We start from the raw sequence: 12847 nt of genomic DNA, 5'->3' as shown, positions 1-12847 counted from the left end.
CTTTGTTAAAGCACATTTGGCATCAATTACAGCCTCAAGTCTTTTTGAATAGGATACTTCAAGCTTGGCACACCTATTTTTGGCCAATTTCTCCCATTCTTCTTTGCAGGACCTCTCAAGCTCCATCAGGTTGGATGGGGAGCGTTGGTGCACAGCCATTTTCAGATCTCTCCAAAGATGTTCAATCTGGTTCAAGTGGAAGATTACCTTAACCAGTCAGAGGTCCAGAGTGCTCTGGAGCAGGTTTTTATCAAGGATGTCTCTGTACAATGCTGTATTCATCTTTCCCTCAATCCTGACTAATCTCTCAGTCCCTGTCACTGAAAAACATCCCCACAGCATGATGCTGCCACCACCATGCTTCACTGTAGGGATTGTATTGGCCAGGTGATGAGCGGTGCCTGGTTTCCTCCAGACATGACACTTGCCATTTAGGCCAAAGAGTTCAATCTGTGTTTCATTAGACCAGAGAATTTTGTAGTGATCGACCGATATTGTTTTTTTCATTGCCGATACCGATATTTTGGTCATCGGGCATCAGTATCCGCCGATATTTTCGTACATTTAAAAAAAAAAAATTTAATTTTTTTTACTTGGAATGTACTCTTGTGGAGGGATCTGGGGGTCTAAAAGACCCCAAACCTCTCCTCTGCATTTAAAAGCATTCAAAATGCCAAGTTTGGCTGTTTTGAATGCTGTCATTTTGTTGAATCTGGCACCAGTACCCGGAAGTGATGTCATGACATCACTTCCGAGTTTTTGCATGGAGACCAGATCAGAGCCGAATGCGGCTTTAATCGGGTCTTCGGCGGCCGTGCAAGCTGGTTGCCTGGATCTCCCGGTGGGATGGGAGACCCGGGCGAGATGGGGAGGCGGCAGGAGGGGAACGTCCCCTCGCGCTGCTTGTAATGACAGCCGAGCGGCTTCTCAGCTGCATCGGTTGTCATTACAAGACAGCCGATTGTCAGCTATGGACGCCGGTACCGGGGTGATGCCTCTAGCTGCAGGCATCACTCCGGTACAAGCACTTTCCGAAATATCGGTAATTGGTGGCCGATTCTGATATATCGGGGAAAGTGCATATCAGCCCTCGATAATCTTTGCTGATAATCGGCCGATCCCTAGAATTTTGGTTTCTCATGGTCAGAGTCCTTCAGGTGCCTTTTGGCAAACTCCAGGCAGTCTGTCATGTGTCCTTTACGGAGGAGTGGCTTCCGTCTAGCCACTCTACTAGGGCTGTAACTAATGATTATTTTCATTGTCGATTAGTGGGCCCATTATTGTTTAATCAATCAGATAATAACTTTAAACATGTGGTGTATAATTTAGTTAATATATAAAGGTTTTAAAAAAAAAAAAAAAGCCAATTTATTCTTAAATATTTATATGCAGTGGTAAATCTAAATAACCTACTATATGATTAGGGCACAAAATCTCGAATCCACTCGAAGAATAACAGACAGAAGAGATACACTGTATATAGTATTAGAGGTTGAATCTGGTAAATATCAGACTCCGACATCACATTTTTTATTAAAAGAAAAAAAAAAAAAAAAAAGTAAAGACCGTTTTGCCGATTTTCAGACAGAACTGTAATATATTATGTATGACGGACTCCCTCGTCATAGGCAGGTGGATTGATAAAAGCTTTCTGCGCCTGCTGTCACTTATGAAAAACAAAAACAATGACTTACAATTTGAATCACATTCGTTTAATTTTTCTAATCGTGGGGTTCTACCACAGTGACGGGAAAATTCTAAGGAGCAGAATAGAAAACTTCTTGGTCAAAAGAATTTTCAGACAGGGTATATGGTTTTCGTTCAGAAAGTACATTCTTTTTAAAATTGAATGCTAAAAGCAAGTGAAATTTTCAAACGACATTCTTTCATTCAGAGAATGTACAAAGATTTTTTGTATGAATATTAAAAAATCGATACATGTATGGATGGCGTAAAGCTCGGTTCACACCCATGCAGTTTGCTTTTGAGCAGTTTCTGCAGTGCTTTTTGCATTTTTGCACAAGCAATATTGCTACGATTTGCATTGTTTATGCTTTTTTTTTTGGTCATTTTGTAGTTGGGCAGATTAAAAAACGCAAATTGCGGCATAAATACACTACATGCTTTTCTGCAGCTTCTCGATTGAAGTCTATTGAACCAAAAAAGCAACGGTTTGCATTTATATAAAAAGTCCTTGACTCTTTCCAAATATGCAGCAGCTAAAAAAAAAGCATAGATGTGAACGTGCCCCATAGGAAACCATGTTAAATGAACTGTAGTGCGTTTCTGCAAAAAGCACCAAAAAACGCATAAGTGTGAAGACGTTTAATAGCAGTAGCATGCTTTTTATTTTTGTATCACCTGACATAACTGGATTAAAAAAAACTTTATAGTACAAAAAGAGCAGATAACCGCTACTATATTTCACATTTATACTGTAAAAAACAATGAAAGTATTTTTATATATATATATATCTATGATAATAAATACACCCAGTAGTAGGATATATGGGCATTTGTAACTAGGAGTCAGACATGAAGCTGTATGAAGGGTGGAAGGGAGATACAGTGGGTACGGAAAGTATTCAGATCCCCTTAAATTTTTCACTCTTTGTTATATTGCAGCCATTTGCTAAAATCATTTAAGTTCATTCTTCTTCCTCATGAATGTACACATAGCACCCCATACTGACAGAAAAACACAGAATTGTTGACATTGTTGCAGATTTATTAAAAAAGAAAAACTGAAATATCAAATGGTCCTAAGTATTCAGACCCTTTGCTGTGACACTCATATTTAACTCAGGTGCTTTCCATTTCTTCTGATCATCCTTGAGATTGTTCTACACCTTCATTTGAGTCCAGCTGTGTTTGATTATACTGATTGGACTGGATTAGGAAAGCCACACACCTGTCTATATAAGACCTTCCAGATCACAATGCATGACAGAGCAAATGAGAATCATGAGGTCAAAAGGAACTGCCTGAAGAGCTCAGACAGAATTGTGGCAAGGCACAGATCTGGCCAAGGTTACAAAAAGATTTCTGCTGCACTTAAGGTTCCTAAGAGCACAGTGGCCTCCATAATCCTCAAATGGAAGACGTTTGGGACGACCAGAACCCTTCCTAGAGCTGGCCGTCCGGCCAAACTGAGCTATCGGGGGAGAAGAGCCTTGGTGAGAGAGGTAAAGAAGAACCCAAAGATCACTGTGGCTGAGCTCCAGAAATGCAGTCAGGAGATGGGAGAAAGTTGTAGAAAGTCAACCATCACTGCAGCCCTCCACCAGTCGGGGCTTTATGGCAGAGTGGCCAGACGGAAGCCTCTCCTCATTGTAAGACACATGAAAGCCTGCATGGAGTTTGCTAAAAAAAACACCTGAAAGACTCCAAGATGGTGAGAAATAAGATTCCCTGGTCTGATGAGACCAAAATAGAACTTTTTGGCCTTAATTCTAAGCGGTATGTGTGGAGAAAACCAGGCACTGCTCATCACCTGTCCAATACAGTCCCAACAGTGAAGCATGGTGGTGGCAGCATCATGCTGTGGGGTGTTTTTCAGCTGCAGGGACAGGACGACTGGTTGCAATCGAGGGAAAGATGAATGCGGCCAAGTACAGGGATATCCTGGACAAAAACCTTCTCCAGAGTGCTCTGGACCTCAGACTGGGCCGAAGGTTTACCTTCCAACAAGACAATGACCCTAAGCACACAGCTAAAATAATGAAGGAGGAGTGGCTTCACAACAACTCCGTGACTGTTCTTGAATGGCCCAGCCAGAGCCCTGACTTAAACCCAATTGAGCATCTCTGGAGAGACCTAAAAATAGCTGTCCACCAACGTTTACCATCCAACCTGACAGAACTGGAGAGGATCTGCAAGGAGGAATGGCAGAGGATCCCCAAATCCAGGTGTGAAAGACTTGTTGCATCTTTCCCAAAAAGACTCCTGGCTGTATTAGATCAAAAGGGGGCTTCTACTAAATACTGAGCAAAGGGTCTGAATACTTAGGACCATGTGATATTTCAGTTTTTCTTTTTTAATAAATCTGCAACAATGTCAACAATTCTGTGTTTTTCTGTCAGTATGGGGTGCTATGTGTACATTCATGAGGAAGAAGAATGAACTTAAATGATTTTAGCAAATGGCTGCAATATAACAAAGAGTGAAAAATTTAAGGGGGTCTGAATACTTTCCGTACCCACTGTATAAATCTTTTACAGTACAGTAAAGTAGTACTAAAAGCTGAGACTTTTTTTTTTTTTTAATGGATAGAATCATTTTAAATATAATGCACAATACGGGTAAAAGTTTACTTTAAATGTAATTGTAATGCCTTATATTACCTCCAGTCTATCAGCCGCTATCTTCTCTGGGTTCAGCTGCTTATCCTTCCCTTAACAGAGTCTTTAAAGTGATTTTTTTTAAACTTGTTATGTAATGCTTACCTGATCTGTGGAAGTTTTGCACAGAGCAGCCCCGATTCTCTTCTTCCGGGGTCCCCCATCGATGGTTCTGGCTCCTACTGCCTTCAGAGTGCCTTAATAGCAAGCTGAAAAGTATAGTATAGGGTGCCCCTATAGCAAGGTAAAATAAATATTCTGCCTTTAGAACCACTCACTTCCTGCCCAGGACTACATGTCCCATGAGGCATTGCTCCTCACACATTCACAAGTTCCCAGGCACTTACTGACATGTCTGGACAGTGTACTGAGCTGTATGTGTGCTTCACTGTATTTCCAGATATGTAAACAAATAATGCATTCTGTATGCAGGCCAACAAATCGGCTGACTAATTGATTAGTTGTTGATTAATTGATTAGCTGTTTCACCCCTACACTCTACCATACAGATTGATAGAGTGCTGAAGTTTGGCCGGGCGGCCGCTCCTTTATATAGACGGGTGTGTGCCTTTCCAAATCATGTCCAATCAAGTTTCACAGCTGGACTCCAATCAAATTGTAGAAACATCTCAAGGATGATCAGTGGAAACAGGATGCATCTGAGCTCAAGTTGGAGTGTCATGGCAAAGGCTGTGAAAAACTTATGTATATGTAATTTTTTTAGTTTAAATAAATTTACAAAGATTTCAAACAAACTTTTTTCATGTTGTCATAATGGGGTATGGTTTGTAGAATTTTGAGGAAAACAATGAATTCATTTTGGAATAAAGCTATAATATAACAAAATGTGGAAAAAGTGAAGCACTGAATACTTTCCGGATTGCACTGTATATGGACATTTAAAGACATTGAGGACTTATTTCCAAGGTGGTGACAGAATATGCTAATTACATGTAACCTGGTGTGCGAGTTATGTTCACACGCATCCTCTGGCTGATCCAATACAAGATGTGGCTATGTGCCTGTGAAGCCAAAATAACCTCATAGTGAGTGAACATTTTCCCTCCTCTTGAACACATATCCCCCTGATATTCAATAATGGAGTTTTACCGGTATAAGTCAACCAAGTGTAGCACTGCCCCCTAGGGAGCTGCTGAGAATTACACTTCTTGGGTTCCTTTGGGTTACCATTAGCAACTGACAGCAGATACACGGCATTAAAAGTTCTTGGCTCAGACAATGAACAGTCCAGGGGATTTGTTTTTTTTTTCTGTTTTTATTGGAACTTGGATAGGAGAAGGGATGAGTGGGATACTCCAACTTGAACTATGCACAATTCCTGAGGACAACTTACTGTAGAATATAGCAAGGCTGCTGCTTCACCTTCCCACTGAAGTAAAGATAACGAATATGTACTCTCGTTTAGGTTTCTCTTCAGGGTCTAACTTGGCACCCCCTTTCTCACTGCTTGTCTGGCTCAGCACCACACTTCCGGTCCACAAGGCCGACCACCTGTGACCACCTTCCTCGGCAACAGGAGGACAGCCAGCCATCACCTGGCTTCCTGCCCAAAGACACCCTTGTCACATGTGCCCGTTGCTTTTATAACATATCCCAGGATGCACCACTGTTGTGCCAACCCACTGGGATAGTCATAAAAGCCTGTGTCACTAGCTGGGTTTCCTCCGCTGTCCAACAGGCTCCCCTATTGGATACAGTGGGGACACTCCCTCAGGCTAGATGAATCACACATGGATACATACAACAGGCCTAGCTACTGATCAGGCTCCCCTGATAAGCAGATGGAACAGGAACAAACTAAAGTTTACCTACTGCTCCCCTGATAAGCAGATGGAGCAAACTATCTACACCAACTAGCACCTATCTAGGAGGATGCTACATCCACCCCCCACCAAAAATGAGCCATGTCCCCATTGGCTCTGGGTCAGCTGCCCCCCTACAAAAATTATCCCACAAATTTGGAGAGGGGTAAAAGGGAAATCGAATGTACAGAATAAATTATATATAAAAAATATAGGCACTCTGTACAATATGTTACAATTTTTGGGTTGCATTTGAAGCAATGCACCCCCCACCAAGCAAAACTGCGCTTCGGTGGTTAACCACACATCCTAACTGTAGTAACATTAGGCATCCTGCAAAGGAAAAGAAATGATTAGGCTCTTCTGTGTATATTTATATATATATATATATATATATATATATATATATATATATATATATATATATATATATATATATATATATATATATACACACACACACACACACACACACACCAGCCAGGGGGGACCACCCAGAGACCACCGCTCTGACATCCCCAGTAGTGGGCACACATCACCCTCCCCCCAGAATACTGTCCCAGGGACATGGGTGGTAGCATCACCATCCATGGACCACGGGCACCACTGCGATACAGCTCGCCTCCCACCCTGAGTGGGGGTGTCGTCAGTCAAGAGGGGACGCTGCAACACAGGGCGTTCCAGGTTGATGCGCTCCGGCGAAGAGTTTCTCCCCAGGCTCGTCCCTATCCATCGGGGCACTGTCGTGGTGAGGCCTGGGCGGGCCATAACCTGCGCACGCTCGTAGGCCAGGCTGGGGTACCATGAGGATCTAGATTATACAGTGCGAAGCCCAGCCCGGCTGTCGCTTGTAGTTCTCCAGGAGGATCCCCCTGACTAGCTAGCGATAGCGAGTGAAGAAAATAAAATTAACATTTTTCAAAGAAAAAACAAAAAACAGACCGGAGTCCCAGCAGGGTATCCTAGGTCCTACTCCTGAGCTAGGCAGCAAGAAACTGATTAATAAGCTCTAAGTGTCAGAGGGTAATGTCGAGAGGGACAGCCCCTAAGGTGTGTCTAGTTAAAGCTTTTTAATGAAGTTTCACTACCTAGCCTGCTCCTGCAGAGGGTGCCATTACCCAATAGTGATGAAACTTGGAAGATCCTGCGTCTGTCAGAGGACGCAAGAGAAAATAAAGTTTCATACATACATGGAAACTAACAAATTCATATAAATATATCAACAAGGAACAACCCATATGCATATAAATTATAAAGGAATCAAATTAATATTAATAGCATTAGCCTTAAAAATTACTAAAAAAAAAATCGAGAATAGTAAAATTGGGATGTTAGAAATATATAAAGAAATAAATAAAAAAGACATTAAATATAATTCACTAAAAGAACCTATACCTTCTAACAAATAAAAAATGATTAAAAAAGGCCAGAAAAGGGAGTGAAGGGTTATCAAACAACGGTAACGTAAACTAGGCGATAATATAAATTAATCTAACTCCCTAGAAGGCCCTGCCATCAATAACCACGTCAACAAAACAAAAGGATAGAATGAGAGAAAAAAAAAAAGTTTAACAAATGTTTAAACCACATTGTGCAGTCTTCATTGAGACCATTCAGGGACAGGGTGCCCAGGTAATGAATCCAAATCTTTTTTGTAGAGTCTGCTTTGTACGTCTCACGTAAAGGAGATGAACTGTTGAATATTGAGTTGTTTTACTGCAGATTTCCTAAAGCGGCAAGTACATAATTGTTGAATTGACAAGTCAAGCATCTGTGTTTGTACACTGAAAGATAGCCGTCCTATTGTAAAAATAGGAATGGATATCCATGGACCTACTTCTGTTGGAACCTATTCCTTTACCTGGTGCAATCATATTTTTCAAACTAGGAGCTCTTCTAAAAGTAATTTCAGGGGCCCTTGGGAGAGTGGGACCTAATTTAGGATCTAACATTTAAATGTGAAAGTGATTTTGGATAATTTTGGTGATGACCAGATATTTAGCATGGAACCCAGTGATAAACCCAAGGTTGTTACTATCACGTGGTAGTTTGGCTACTGAACTTGGCTGATCTGCCAGGTGGCTGAAAGGCTTCTGTAACCACATTTTTGGAATTATCCTTTTCTTTAAACTGATCCGAACCCAGCTCTGTTCCTTCTAATCTTCATATACAAAAACCAAAAAAGTCAGGAACTGAATCAATCATCTGTATAACCATGGCACACTATATTGTGTTTGTCAAATAACCAAGGCATACCAAAATACAAAAACGTAGCCGTGAAGAAAGACCCTCGGCAAAAAAGTGGTCATAAGTTGACAAATCAGACAGGTAATAGATGTAAGGTGCCAAATTTTATTGCAAAATGTAAAAGATGAGAGTAAAAAAGCCAATAAACATCAAATCTAATAATTGGCTATGGTACAGATCACAGCATGTGGAAGGAAAGAAAAGTCCCTATGCAGCATCAGGACACAGCAGGGAACATACAAAAAGAATCCCCAAGGATACGGAAAAACCATATTGGTGATAACAGTGACTGCCAGTGAACAATTGCACCATGCCCAAGTTGTAGTCCAATGACTCAGGGAGTATGCTGGCAGATAGCTTAATGGTAAGATACAGGTTGGCCTGTGGTTGCCTCAAGGTATTGGCAGTCTATATGATTCTATAATAAAAACAGATATTCTAGATTAACCACAGATGCTCCAACCTTCGAGCAGACAATTGTCCTGCATTGAGGGGGACTATTGGGATCTCCCAAAGCAGTGTTAAACATGAGGGGTGGGAACAGCAAAAAAATTCCCAAGGCTGAAACAGTAGCCAACCAGGCAACAGGAGCTCAACCAAAACAACTGGAGCCCACCTAAAAAAAAAAAAAAACAATACACTCTCAAAGGCGATCAAGTCCTTTAAACAGCAGCCTGCAAAACCTTACGGCCAAAAAAAAAAACATCAAACAGATGTCAACACATCCACTTTGTGAAAGTGTGCACCGATGACCAGGTGGCCGCCTTGCAAACCTGTGTCACTGATGCCTGAAGGCCCAGGAGGCACTAAGTGCCCAAGTAGAGTGTGCCTTGACAGGAAAAGGAGAAATCTGACCCTTGATGGAATAATGCCTGAATAACTGTCTGTCTGATCCATCTGGAAATGGGCACAGAGGAAATTGACAAACCTTTCCGAGGCCATCTGTGAGCAGAAATAGGGAGTCTGACTTCCTAAAAGACTCTGTAGCTGCCAGGTATACCCTAATTGCCCGGGCCACATCCAAAGCAAGCAAGGCAATTTCCTTCGGCTGTTTCGGCCTGGGACACAGGGAAGGTAACTGTTAGAAAGCCCAACTGGCGTTCACGCATGCGCACAACCACTCTCTAGCTATGGCTAATGGTATTTGCTATGCGTTCGCACATGCGCGCGATCCCACGCACGATATGCGTTTGCGTGTGCGCATGTTTCCTGGGTGTTGACACCAAGAAGGGCCTATTTAAAAAGGCAGCTGGTGCACTTGCACCTTGCTGTCTTGTATACAGCTCCTCCGTTGTCCCTGAACCTGCGTCCTATTACCTGCTTGATTCCTGTTGACCCTTGGCTCGTCGTCCCTGACCTCGCTGATCTGCTGCCCGTCCTGACCCCGGCTTGTTTGACCATTCTCTCGGATCTTCCTTGTCTGCTTATCTGCCTTCGGCCCTTGACCGGTTCATCTTTAGTGGGGCGACCCTGAGGACCACGACTTGGTATTCACACGCAGCGAAGTCCATCCTCGCCATCAGAGGCTCTGGCGAAATCCGGGGGATACTTCTACTACGCACCTCGGGCTAGCCTGTGTCACTTACCTATGGGGTTCCCGTCCAAGTTCCGCCCTCTGGCAAACGTTGGGCCTTCCTCTGCCGTCAGGCTACCACCAGCACCCTAAAAGCAACACAATGTCTTCATTCAAAATGAAAATCCAAGGACAGACAGGGGCGAAGAACCACCTTATCTCGCCACAACGTCGCCAGTTCCGACACCCTATGCGCAGAGGTGATAGCCACCAGAAAAGCCACCTTCTGAGCCAGCATAAGCAAGGGAATCTCCCGAAGATTCTCAAAAGGGAGGCTTCTGGAAGACCAAAAGCCCCAAATTGAGGAACCAAGGCAGCAAAAGAGAACGCAGAGAAAGGACAGAGATGTCCCCACAAATAGAGCTTTCTTTTGGTGGCATTTGATCAGCTGTGCGATTTTTATTTTTTGCGCTATAAAACAAAAAAAGCGACAATTCTGGAAAAAAAAAAACAATATTTTTCACATTCTGCTATATAACATTCCTAAAAAAAAAAAAAAAAAAAAAACATTTTAGGCGAATTTGTTTTCTGCTACATATTTTTGGTAAAAAAAAAAAAAAAATTGCAATAAGCGTATTTCGATTGGTTTGTGCAAAAGTTATTGCATCTACTAACTACGGGAAAGATTTATGTCATTTTTATGATTTAGTTTTTTTTTTTTTTTTTTACTAGTAATGGCAGCGATCTGCGATTTTTTGCGGGACTGCGACATTGCGGCGGACAGATCAGACCCCTGACTGACATTTTTGACACTTTGGGGGGGACTAGTGACATTACTACAGTTATCAGTGCTAAAAATAAGCACTGTTACTGAAATAATGACACTGGCAGGGATGGGGTTAATGTGGGTGATCAAGGGGTTAAATGTGTACCTAGGGGCGTGGCTTGTGAAATGATCACAGAGACCCGTGTTCCTATATAGAAGGATCACAGGCGCTCTGTGACCATTCCAGGGAGAAGAACGGTCAGCTGTGTCTACAACAGCTGACCGTTGTTCTCTCTCAGCGGGGAAAGATCACGGGTGTCAGGCAGCAATCGGAGCCTCCTGCCCCGTGCATCGGAGTCCCCGCTGCCGAGTAAGGGCGGGAGTGCCCCAGTGCACGCTCGCCCCCTAGCTGCGGACGCGCAACCGACGTATACCTACCTTCGGTTCGGACAGGAATGGCTGCCTGCCGCAGTATAACTGCGGTGGGCGGTCGTTAAGCAGTTAATACGGGACTCTTTATAGGGGTAATGCCTAGTAAATCGCTTAGGGACCCCAAGGGGACGCTTTGATCATCCCCACCCTTTAGCGACAATTCTGTCAAAATAGGCGGGGAAAGGAAATTCCTTTGCCGCTCTGGATGGCTTGTGAGTGTCAAAGGGAAACTGCACCTCTGTCTCAGCTGCGCCCTCCATCTTCAAGGTCTCATGCACAGATACAATCAGGGCTTCCACCAGCACCTTTCGTGTGCGGTTGCAGACGTAGAGAAATTATCCTCACTATCTCACTATCAGGGTGACCCACGTCCGGGGCGGCCGAATCAGATTAAGGATCTGATGAGGCAGGGGAAGGCGGGAGGGGTGCTTTTTGCTAGCCACCTCCACCCGGGACACAAAGGATTCCAGGACCGCCATCAGTGCATTGATGGATGGCTGGGACCCGGAGGGGGGTCAGGTGGTGAGATGTGCTCCAAAGACTCCATGAGTCACCAGGGGGACCCCACAAAAAGTATAAAAACACTGCAAAGGGGCTGGCAGCACCCCCCAGTCGCCAGTCACAAAGCACCAAGGGATCCTCAGCAGAGAGGGAGGGAACCCCACCAGACACCACTCAGGAGAAACAGGCACCTGCAGCCACCAGGATAATCTGCACTCCAGGTGCGGCGATCAGAAAGTGAAAATATCCAGGAGTCAGCACCGGGGGGTGAGGAGGGGCTCCCAGTGCCCCCCCCCCCCACCCACATTGACAGCATAGCACCCTGCCTACACCCCAGGAGGTGGACCAGACCACCCACACAGCCCCAGCATACGTGGAAGGGGGTAGGATGGGGAACAGATGAAAGGGGGGTGCCTGATGCGAAGGAGAGTAACCCCGGGGGTCCCAAGGAGGGGCCCACGTCCACCCCAAAAACCTCCAATGGGAGAGGGGGGGGGACAGCTACTCACCATACCAGGAACCAGGCGTGCACCGCTCCAGACAGAACCCCTTGCCATTGAAATGGGGGGCTTTCGGCCAGGAGGAACGCTGCAAATCTGGCCAAGACCCATGGTAAGTGACCTTGTGAGGCCAGCCCCCGTCCAGTGGGGCTATGTCGCAGCCAACCTAGCGCAGAGCTGAGGTCTGTGCACGCTTGCAGGCCAGACAGGGGTGACCACTAGATCTAGATTATCTAGTCCGGCAGTTGATTGTAGATCTCACAGGGAAAGAACATCTACAGGAAGAGAACGGGAGAAAAAAATTCTATCTAAAAAGGAAAAAAATTGCCAGGACCAGAGATCCCAGCAAGGGACTAGGTACTTACTCCTGATTACGCAGAAAAAAAAAAAAACTGAGTCCCTATAGAAGGGAGAGGGAGTATACCCCCTGGGACTGCCCATAGGTGTAGCTAGATTCTTTTTCTGCCTAGTGTCCTACTCCTGCAGGGGGCAGTATAACACAATGTTTAAGAAGATCAGGAGCTGTGTCCGTCAATGAACGAAAAATAAACAGGTTAAATGGATTTATTGCATAGGTGAAACCCTAGATTATGGTTGTTACAATGAGCTACAAAGGCAGAAAATGACTCCATATCGCCATTCCAAATGACCAATAGGTCATCGATATATATTTTCCACAATAAATATGCCTAGCAAATGGGCTGTTTCACCATATAGATATGTGT

The 12847-nt window shown here is 44.0% G+C and overlaps 1 protein-coding gene across 1 annotated transcript in view; it reads right to left on the bottom strand.

The window, feature by feature from the left end:
- AASS (aminoadipate-semialdehyde synthase) overlaps window positions 1-12847 on the bottom strand; it is a 187155-nt gene that overhangs the window by 79503 nt on the left and 94805 nt on the right. The gene's annotated exons all lie outside the window — the stretch shown is intronic.

The sequence above is a fragment of the Pelophylax lessonae genome (genome assembly GCF_965119305.1).
Source record: "Pelophylax lessonae genome assembly, chromosome: 4".
Taxonomy (NCBI): domain Eukaryota; kingdom Metazoa; phylum Chordata; class Amphibia; order Anura; family Ranidae; genus Pelophylax; species Pelophylax lessonae.
The sequence above is the reverse complement of the archived record's forward strand: the minus strand, read 5'-3'. Positions and strand labels throughout refer to the sequence as shown.